General features: G+C 39.1%; 1 protein-coding gene and 3 long non-coding RNA genes across 6 annotated transcripts in view; 1 reads left to right on the top strand and 3 right to left on the bottom strand.

Annotated features, from left to right (window-relative positions):
* LOC131678948 (ATP-citrate synthase) overlaps positions 1-9910 on the top strand; it is a 151098-nt gene that overhangs the window by 24131 nt on the left and 117057 nt on the right. The window lies entirely within an intron of this gene.
* LOC131678950 (uncharacterized) lies at positions 1333-7146 on the bottom strand. Of its 3 annotated transcripts, none has more exons than XR_009303768.1 (4): positions 6595-7146; positions 6245-6498; positions 5948-6188; positions 1333-2008 (listed from the first exon to the last, which is right to left on the bottom strand). It is a non-coding gene; the product is annotated as an uncharacterized LOC131678950 (long non-coding RNA). The 3 variants fall into 3 exon arrangements; XR_009303766.1 differs by having other exon boundaries at positions 6697-7146; XR_009303767.1 differs by having other exon boundaries at positions 5948-6133; positions 6697-7146.
* Positions 2683-5653, bottom strand: LOC131678951 (uncharacterized). Its single transcript, XR_009303769.1, has 2 exons — positions 4810-5653; positions 2683-4751 (listed from the first exon to the last, which is right to left on the bottom strand). It is a non-coding gene; the product is annotated as an uncharacterized LOC131678951 (long non-coding RNA).
* On the bottom strand, positions 8940-9564 carry LOC131678949 (uncharacterized). Its single transcript, XR_009303765.1, has 2 exons — positions 9426-9564; positions 8940-9171 (listed from the first exon to the last, which is right to left on the bottom strand). It is a non-coding gene; the product is annotated as an uncharacterized LOC131678949 (long non-coding RNA).

Genomic DNA, 9910 nt, shown 5'->3' with positions numbered 1-9910 from the left:
TTGTTAATAACCAATATAATAACACAAATGCGCTGAAAACAGTGAAATTCTCGTGTTTGAGCGCAACGAAAACTCGAATCGAGTGCCCCTATTGTTGCGCTACCATTTGACTCAATGCGTTGAACAAAGATGGCAGACACTGCTCTAACCAACGGCTTCAAATGGGTGGTATGATAATAGAAACAGCGAAAATGGGCTCAACACCCTAGTATTAAAAGCAGCAAACGAAAATTTCAATCACATTTTAAATCTTTCTGCAATTAAAAATATATATTAGCAAAAGTTTTTCACTACAATCGGAGCATAAAAAAGTTCCGGAAGTGCTTGTGGAGTTTTGTTGTTGTTTTTCCGAATAGTAAGCTAGCGAGAGTGGATATTTTTTAACACCATGTCAACAAAAATGACAAATTGTTTATGAGCGATGTACGGTTGAAATAATGCCTGATGATAAATTCTATTCTATTGCGAACAATAAATCACCTTTGTGTATTGGTATTATGATGTGTAATTCGATTAATCCAAATCAGATTAGAAACTAGTGTAGGAAGATCTTGTGTAGTGTTTTAAGGAGCCAATAAGAAGATCATGTAGTGAGAAGACTTCACCCCGGAAGCTTAAACAAGGTTCCCACTGATAGTGATTCCATTGTACTGAAGATATAATACTTTTTCATTTGTAAACTCATTCATGTCGTTTTTCATTGAAAAATACCGAGGCGGTGGATTGCCTTGGTGTTTCACTTTCTAGCAGAAGTGGGAATGAAACACGTCCAGTGGCCTGCTCTTCTGCTAGAAAGTACAACTCGAGAGCAATCCACCGCCCCGGGATTTTTCAATAAATTCAGTTTGATATTTGTTTCTTTTCTGTACTCTTTCAGTTGAAGGCTCTTTTGTATGGCAATACAAATTACGAAATTACAACGAGTGAAACGTGTTAGCATCTTTGATACACAGCTGCTATTTGGACCAGCGATCATGCAGTTTTGAAGGCTACACGTGGAAATGGATACCCTCGATACGAGATTTCAACGTGCCATAATGCGATTTGGAGCTGGCTGATAACTATTCGACTAAAACTATATAAGGAATAGACAAACGAATGAAATATCACCACACGCTGTTTTTACTAAAGATTATGAATGAAAGAAAGCCAAATTCCTTTCTTTTCTCTATAGAATGTCATTACGATTCAGTTTATTCTTCGTATATCGCTTTTGGCTCCCAGAGTGTGCACGTCTAATTTTAAGAGAGTTTTAAACTGCTGAATTGTTCCAAAGCAAGAGGGCAAACTTTTATAACTTAACTGGATATTTTCTTTCGATACATAAAGCAATTTACTTTAGAAACATAATTTATTCATTCGCAATACATTTGTCCATGTTTCTGTAAGAGTTATAATTCACTTCGATCGGGTGAAATTGCATAAATATTCTATCTTAGACTCTCGAGAATCGTGCCTCCCACTGAGAGGGTTACATCTCTTTATATCATCGTAGCCTATCTATTTATTGTACCTAACCGAACACATCGTCTGCTGTTCAAATTATGGGATAAAAAATTGGTATCCCTACTTCGCACAAAATCTCTACCTCTTCCAGTATATTCATCGGAACATAGTGTAGCACCCTAATAGTTTGAGAAAAATTAAATCATCTACCCTATATGTTTAACTGTTTCAATCTGGAGCCCTTTTATTCAGTTTGCCTTCGAGTCACCAACATCGGCAGGAAGCACCACATTTCCACCAAGAATCCACTAAATAATGTTACGACGTTGCACCGATTATTTAAAGCGGCTGTCTGCCAATAGAAGATTGGGAACATGAGAAAAACTATACGCAGTGAATCATTCGATTAGTTATTTTGTCTCATTGACTATATTATTCTACATCGCATGGTGCAAACCCCAACGATTCATAGAACGGTGGTGTGTTGCTCTAAATCATAATGTCCCGCTGTTCTGTTTAGTCACCCAGTTGTTATGGTTGTCCTCAAGGCTCCTAATGGCACCTGTGAAATATCAAAGAAAATATTTATTGAAAGCTATTCAAATTGACTTGAAATAATCGTACATTGTACTCCCATCGCGTGGCGACATATACTTTTTCACGAAAATTCAGCCAACGGTTATAAAAAAACATCCATACCCCTAGGGGGAAATCACTCTAAACGTTGGACTAAAATAAATTAGTGAACTTTTTTATTCCCAAAATAATCTCGACTAGTTTTAGCTAATCTTGAATAATCCTACCTATAGTTTTCAATAGTCTTGGTTTAGATAGCAGCTGTCACTTCGACCCCTGAGTGCATATAAGGAGAGTGACGACACTGTCAAAATTGGAACAATTATTATTTGTCAGTGTCATTCCAAACGAGTCAAATTCATGTATTTTGATAGGTCGTTTGTTCGTTTGGAATATCACTGACGGATAATCATGACAGTTGTCTTCACTCTCCTTACATACACTCTGTTCGACCCATTACGCACTGCTGTTGTAAGGAATTCTCTTTCCGGAAGAAGCTGCCCTGGGGTTAATATTTTCTTCGGACCGAAGCAACATTGCTAACATCAATCTGATCAGTCTAATTCAAAATTGGAATCGATTTATCCTACACCAGATGCACTAAGAACTGTTGGAGGCTATGAAGAAGGAATGTTTTATCCCCCACGATACGGTTAGTGGTATACGAAGAATCTACTATCCGTTTCACCCCGACCGTTCGTTCCGGGGGGCGTAGATGCACATGCAACACCCGGAAGAATGTCAGGAATGCTTGGACAGCGAAGTTCAACAGTATGACGCTAACTATGAAAAGTTTCAATTCTTAGTGGTAAGTTGGGTGGTTTCTTTCTTTAAGATAAATTTTTTTGAATTTAATATAATCTCTTCTCGTTAGATTACCAGCCGACGTTGGCAGCCGAAACTGATATCTATGCTGAGATGGTAAAAGAAGCATAACCTACTCGTAGTAACAAGGATGAAACGGAAATCAATCCCCTGTTCGGCACTCAACAAACGTTGCCAGTAAGTACTCTTATCCATTACACTTGCCGGAAAGTGAACGGCCGCTGAAATTCAACCAACGGTGATGGATAATAATAATTGAATATTGATCCAATTTTTCTCACCACCTCCAGACGATCTCTACACCTTGGAAAAGCGTGGCGATGACGAGTTCGGTGATGGAACAGCGGAAAAACCCTTCAAAACAATCCTACAAGCCATGAAGCACGCCGGCAAGGAACCTTTCCCAAGAATTTATGTAAACGCTAAGGATGCAAAATCGGAATCACCCTACGAACTAGTAGCCAAATCTCAGCTCAAGAAAATTCTTGAAAAGCGTTCTCAGCGATACCTTGTGTCAGAAATTCCAGAAGGTAAGTCCGCTCCCGGTGGACATGAGCTGCACGTTGATTATTGGTAGCTAATTGGATTAGCTCCGGCCGGTGGGGCAGATTCTATTTTGAACGAGGATGCTCATCCTGATGTCTAGCTCGATAACAGACACATTATGATTAGAGGCGAAAATACTTCTAAGATTCTCAAGATGAGAGATGTCATTATGATGGCATTTAGGGAGCATTATCATGAACGGCGTAACGCCGCCGACGCTGGTGCAAACACAAGTTGAAGGAGGGTCGACTCTGTTCAAACTGGACTATTTTAGGTAAATAAAAAATGTTCGCATTAAAAGTATTTGCTCAAACAATAAATACATTTTAGGGCGGAAGCATTCCTGACGCAAAGCTCACAAAAATATATGGAAACCTGTTTGCCGGCATTGGGCGACTATTGCATTTCTCAAAGTTACCGTGCAGAGCAGAGTCTTGCTCGCCGTGATTTAGCAGAATACAGTTATATTGAGGGTGAATGTCCCTTTATTACTTTCAAAGAGCTACTTGATCGGCTGGAAGATTTGATAGTAGATGTTGTCGATCGAGTATTGAAACTTTTTATGAGTTTGGCGATGATATTCCGGAGGGTCCGGAACGAAAAATGACGGAGCAAATAAACGAACCAATAATGCTGTGCCGGTTTCCCGCGAAAATTAAATCATTTTACATGTCTAGATGTGAAGACGATCGCCGATTAATTGTCGGAGGTCGATTTCTCTGAACAGTATTACTAAAAAGCTAGAAATTGACACTTTTACATTAAGAAAATAAAATATTGTTTTTCTATATCAATATATTTGTATTATATCTAATAAAGCAACATACAGAGAGATGAGGGAATTTTATTAGGCACCTAAAAGCCCGTTGACATGAACGCGTATTTTCAGTTGCAGGCAATACTCTTATCACATATCCTTCGGGGTCGTTCCCATTAACCAAAGTACGGCACTCTCTGATTGAATTTGAACTTCCTGGCTAGAGTAAGTGTTCGAAGTGCTTACCAAACAGCCCGGTTGTCGAGGTTCCAGTGCAATCCACTAGTGCTACATACGGCCCGTTGTCCAATAGGAACAAGCGAACACCAGATACGTTCGTGTACCAACCGAGGGGAAATTTGAATTAAGTGGGTTCCCGCCGGTAGCAGCCAACTGAGAGTTACTGGATCGCAAGAATACAAATGCATTCGGTAGAATGTCACGGGCCAGGAACAAAGTATTAATGTTGGCCATGATTTGGTACAACCGGCCAGAACTTTCACACAACACCAGAATTCGACTTATTTCGCTATCGTAACTGGTGCTCTAAATCGCTTTGAGAGATTTTGTAAAATCTGTAGCATTTGGGTGTTTTGATTATCTGTTAAATAGACATCAGTAACGAGTGAAATTTTTTTTTTAATTTGTAATGTTCTTACCTTGCAATTCAACCGCTTTCCTTAAGTCATAGATTAATCGGTGCAGGAATCGAAATTCCCCGTCACCGAACTGTTCTTCTGTGCCAATATTTTCCTTAAGAAAGTCAACCCATCGATTCGTACCCCCGTTGACGGCAATGCGGATTTTTGCTGGAATTTGACAAGCTTATCCCATATTCTATTATTCACACACCAATTAAACGAAAACAGTTGATAGTCTCGCCCAAAACAAGATATTAAATAAAAGATATTATCCAGTAGATCCAAAATCACGATAATGCATTTGACTTGATATATTGTTGTTGCCAACGAAAATTGTGTTTTTTGGCTTACACATTTTTCAAAAAAGCGCTCCAAAACAACATTCGCCCCCAGCGCACGCATACGAAAACTGAGAACCGCAAAATTTTGTGATATAAAACAGAGCTACATGACAGCCATGACAATGATATATACGCTTTTCATAATATTACCATAGCTGAGAAACAGCTGGTGGTCCGAATTGGCCAGCGGTCCGAATTGGGCCACTTCCCCCTAGATGTGCACACATGCACACACAGACATTGACCGATCTCGACGAACTGAATCGAATGGATCATGACATTCGGCCCCCGAGTCTCAGTTGAAAAGTTGATTTGTGGAGTGATTGCATAGTATTTCTTTATATGCAAAAAGCACAAAGGTTTAGATAATTTCATGTGCGATCGCACTTTCCAACTCATAACTCCAGAACCAGATCCAAATAAAATTCAATAGCAGCCTATGGCTATGTTGCACCTTTCATTTGAGTATAACATTGTTTAAATCGGTCCAACCATCTCTGAGAAAAGTGCCATTATTTGATACTCACATACATACACAAACTCAGCTGAGAGCCATCGAGCGCGTCCACGGGTGGCGGATGCAGGAACGACCTGTATCCAGTGTAGGTTAGTTGCGAATAGCCAAAATAAGCAACTCTGGATGAGCAACGCGTTCAGAGAGCAAATCAGGTGACATTTCGGGCGGTCTGGGTCGCTTTTAAACGTAATATGGTGTTGAGCAAATTCACCTGCTACAAGCAGCTGCGGCCGTGGTGTGTCCGGCGAGCTGAAATCTCATTGCCGCACACTGGAAGCAGATGGACATTGACTCTTACCGTTTCGGTACGATTAAAATTCCCATGCAAGCGTAGAACCGGTGTAGCATTTCGTTCCGGAGCACGATCAGCGCGGAGTATAGCGGTTCGTGGTAACACAAAAACGATAGATTTCAGCGGAATTGGTGTCGCTTCCGGTAGCGACTCAGTATCCCGTTTGGTACTTGATCGAGCGAGTCCGGTCGACTTTTCAGACAGCAGGAACAATTACACGTTGGTCGGTAGCCCAGGGGGGACGATACTGCAATGAACGGAAGTCAGTAATGATTTTTCATATTTATTCGCCATCGAACTTACCCGCACCGTTTGATGCATCTTCCCCCTCATTCGGTTTCGGTATGTTACAATTTCCCGTGCAAGCGTAGATCCGGTATAGCATCTTGTGCCGGATCACGATCAGCCCGGAGTATAGCGATTCGTTGTAAAGCACAATTGACACGATCGATCAGCAGAATTTGCGTTGGTTCCGGTAGCGATTCGCTATCCTCCGTTTGTTGCCTTTGAACGAGCGAATTGTTGGACAGCAGGAACAAATACACGTTGGTCACAAACTGTAAACAGAAATAAACAACATCAATTTTCTTCTTTAGTAGGTGAGGCAAAACAATGATTTTACTAAAGCACATGAGGCAAAATGATATATTTACTAGCAGGTGATGCAAAACGATATATCGATATTTCAGCATGAGAAACAGATGCAGATTAGAATATCGCGAATGTTTATATTGTTATATCCCTCAACTACTCACTGATACTATGCAGATCAAATTAACCAACAGAATGCACGATTGTTTGCTAGGAACGACTTTAACTTTACTATCTACAATTGGGAAAACTGCGACACAATAAGTCAATGATTAGTTTTAATATCTAATAAAAAGGTTTCAGATGAACTTGTCCGTTGCAAGTTATTCACAATGGTAGCCAATGAATAAATTTTGATACACATAAAAGCAGTCTATAATGCAATGAAACTTGACCACCACAAGAACTAGGTCATAACTGGAACACTACGCACTCGTTTTCAAAACAACTTATTTTCGTCGTCATTTTAATTACACATATATGTTGTCTTCAAATTGCATGTCTGTCCTTATACCAACTGAATAAACTTTTTTTTTCTAAGATTTGGAACAACAGTGGTACAAAAAAGATTTAACATTAACTTTTTGTTTGTAACTATTTGAAATTTATCTAATAGCAATAAGATAATATCAAATGTTTATATTCAGAGTAACAACAGTCAAAACAATGTTGACAGCTCTATGTGGAAGCTGTGGAACGAAATGTCAAATATTTGTGGAACGGAAGATTTTCTTCGAGTTTAACACAACCCTGATCACGAAACGGAATAGTTTTCATTCCGTTTTAGAGAGGGATAAAAATAGAAAAAAGGGCAGCCGGAAAAGGGATGCAAGAAAACGGAATTCCGTTTCTGAGCTTATCTGCACCCTAAGAATTGAAACTTTTCATAGCTAGCGTCATACTGTTGAACTTCGCTGTCCAAGCATTCCTGACATTCTTCCGGGTGTTGCATGTGCATCTACGCCCCCCGGAACGAACGGTCGGGGTGAAACGGATAGTAGATTCTTCGTATACCACTAACCGTATCGTGGGGGATAAAACATTCCTTCTTCATAGCCTCCAACAGTTCTTAGTGCATCTGGTGTAGGATAAATCGATTCCAATTTTGAATTAGACTGATCAGATTGATGTTAGCAATGTTGCTTCGGTCCGAAGAAAATATTAACCCCAGGGCAGCTTCTTCCGGAAAGAGAATTCCTTACAACAGCAGTGCGTAATGGGTCGAAGTGACAGCTGCTATCTAAACCAAGACTATTGAAAACTATAGGTAGGATTATTCAAGATTAGCTAAAACTAGTCGAGATTATTTTGGGAATAAAAAAGTTCACTAATTTATTTTAGTCCAACGTTTAGAGTGATTTCCCCCTAGGGGTATGGATGTTTTTTTATAACCGTTGGCTGAATTTTCGTGAAAAAGTATATGTCGCCACGCGATGGGAGTACAATGTACGATTATTTCAAGTCAATTTGAATAGCTTTCAATAAATATTTTCTTTGATATTTCACAGGTGCCATTAGGAGCCTTGAGGACAACCATAACAACTGGGTGACTAAACAGAACAGCGGGACATTATGATTTAGAGCAACACACCACCGTTCTATGAATCGTTGGGGTTTGCACCATGCGATGTAGAATAATATAGTCAATGAGACAAAATAACTAATCGAATGATTCACTGCGTATAGTTTTTCTCATGTTCCCAATCTTCTATTGGCAGACAGCCGCTTTAAATAATCGGTGCAACGTCGTAACATTATTTAGTGGATTCTTGGTGGAAATGTGGTGCTTCCTGCCGATGTTGGTGACTCGAAGGCAAACCGAATAAAAGGGCTCCAGATTGAAACAGTTAAACATATAGGGTAGATGATTTAATTTTTCTCAAACTATTAGGGTGCTACACTATGTTCCGATGAATATACTGGAAGAGGTAGAGATTTTGTGCGAAGTAGGGATACCAATTTTTTATCCCATAATTTGAACAGCAGACGATGTGTTCGGTTAGGTACAATAAATAGATAGGCTACGATGATATAAAGAGATGTAACCCTCTCAGTGGGAGGCACGATTCTCGAGAGTCTAAGATAGAATATTTATGCAATTTCACCCGATCGAAGTGAATTATAACTCTTACAGAAACATGGACAAATATATTGCGAATGAATAAATTATGTTTCTAAAGTAAATTGCTTTATGTATCGAAAGAAAATATCCAGTTAAGTTATAAAAGTTTGCCCTCTTGCTTTGGAACAATTCAGCAGTTTAAAACTCTCTTAAAATTAGACGTGCACACTCTGGGAGCCAAAAGCGATATACGAAGAATAAACTGAATCGTAATGACATTCTATAGAGAAAAGAAAGGAATTTGGCTTTCTTTCATTCATAATCTTTAGTAAAAACAGCGTGTGGTGATATTTCATTCGTTTGTCTATTCCTTATATAGTTTTAGTCGAATAGTTATCAGCCAGCTCCAAATCGCATTATGGCACGTTGAAATCTCGTATCGAGGGTATCCATTTCCACGTGTAGCCTTCAAAACTGCATGATCGCTGGTCCAAATAGCAGCTGTGTATCAAAGATGCTAACACGTTTCACTCGTTGTAATTTCGTAATTTGTATTGCCATACAAAAGAGCCTTCAACTGAAAGAGTACAGAAAAGAAACAAATATCAAACTGAATTTATTGAAAAATCCCGGGGCGGTGGATTGCTCTCGAGTTGTACTTTCTAGCAGAAGAGCAGGCCACTGGACGTGTTTCATTCCCACTTCTGCTAGAAAGTGAAACACCAAGGCAATCCACCGCCTCGGTATTTTTCAATGAAAAACGACATGAATGAGTTTACAAATGAAAAAGTATTATATCTTCAGTACAATGGAATCACTATCAGTGGGAACCTTGTTTAAGCTTCCGGGGTGAAGTCTTCTCACTACATGATCTTCTTATTGGCTCCTTAAAACACTACACAAGATCTTCCTACACTAGTTTCTAATCTGATTTGGATTAATCGAATTACACATCATAATACCAATACACAAAGGTGATTTATTGTTCGCAATAGAATAGAATTTATCATCAGGCATTATTTCAACCGTACATCGCTCATAAACAATTTGTCATTTTTGTTGACATGGTGTTAAAAAATATCCACTCTCGCTAGCTTACTATTCGGAAAAACAACAACAAAACTCCACAAGCACTTCCGGAACTTTTTTATGCTCCGATTGTAGTGAAAAACTTTTGCTAATATATATTTTTAATTGCAGAAAGATTTAAAATGTGATTGAAATTTTCGTTTGCTGCTTTTAATACTATATGTAAACAAAGTTTTTTATCTCTTTCTGACTGGTAACGCAACGCATGATGACACACGAAAGAAAAA

Source organism: Topomyia yanbarensis, chromosome 2 (genome assembly GCF_030247195.1).
Source record: "Topomyia yanbarensis strain Yona2022 chromosome 2, ASM3024719v1, whole genome shotgun sequence".
In the NCBI taxonomy this organism is placed as follows: Eukaryota; Metazoa; Arthropoda; class Insecta; order Diptera; family Culicidae; genus Topomyia; species Topomyia yanbarensis.
The sequence above is the reverse complement of the archived record's forward strand: the minus strand, read 5'-3'. Positions and strand labels throughout refer to the sequence as shown.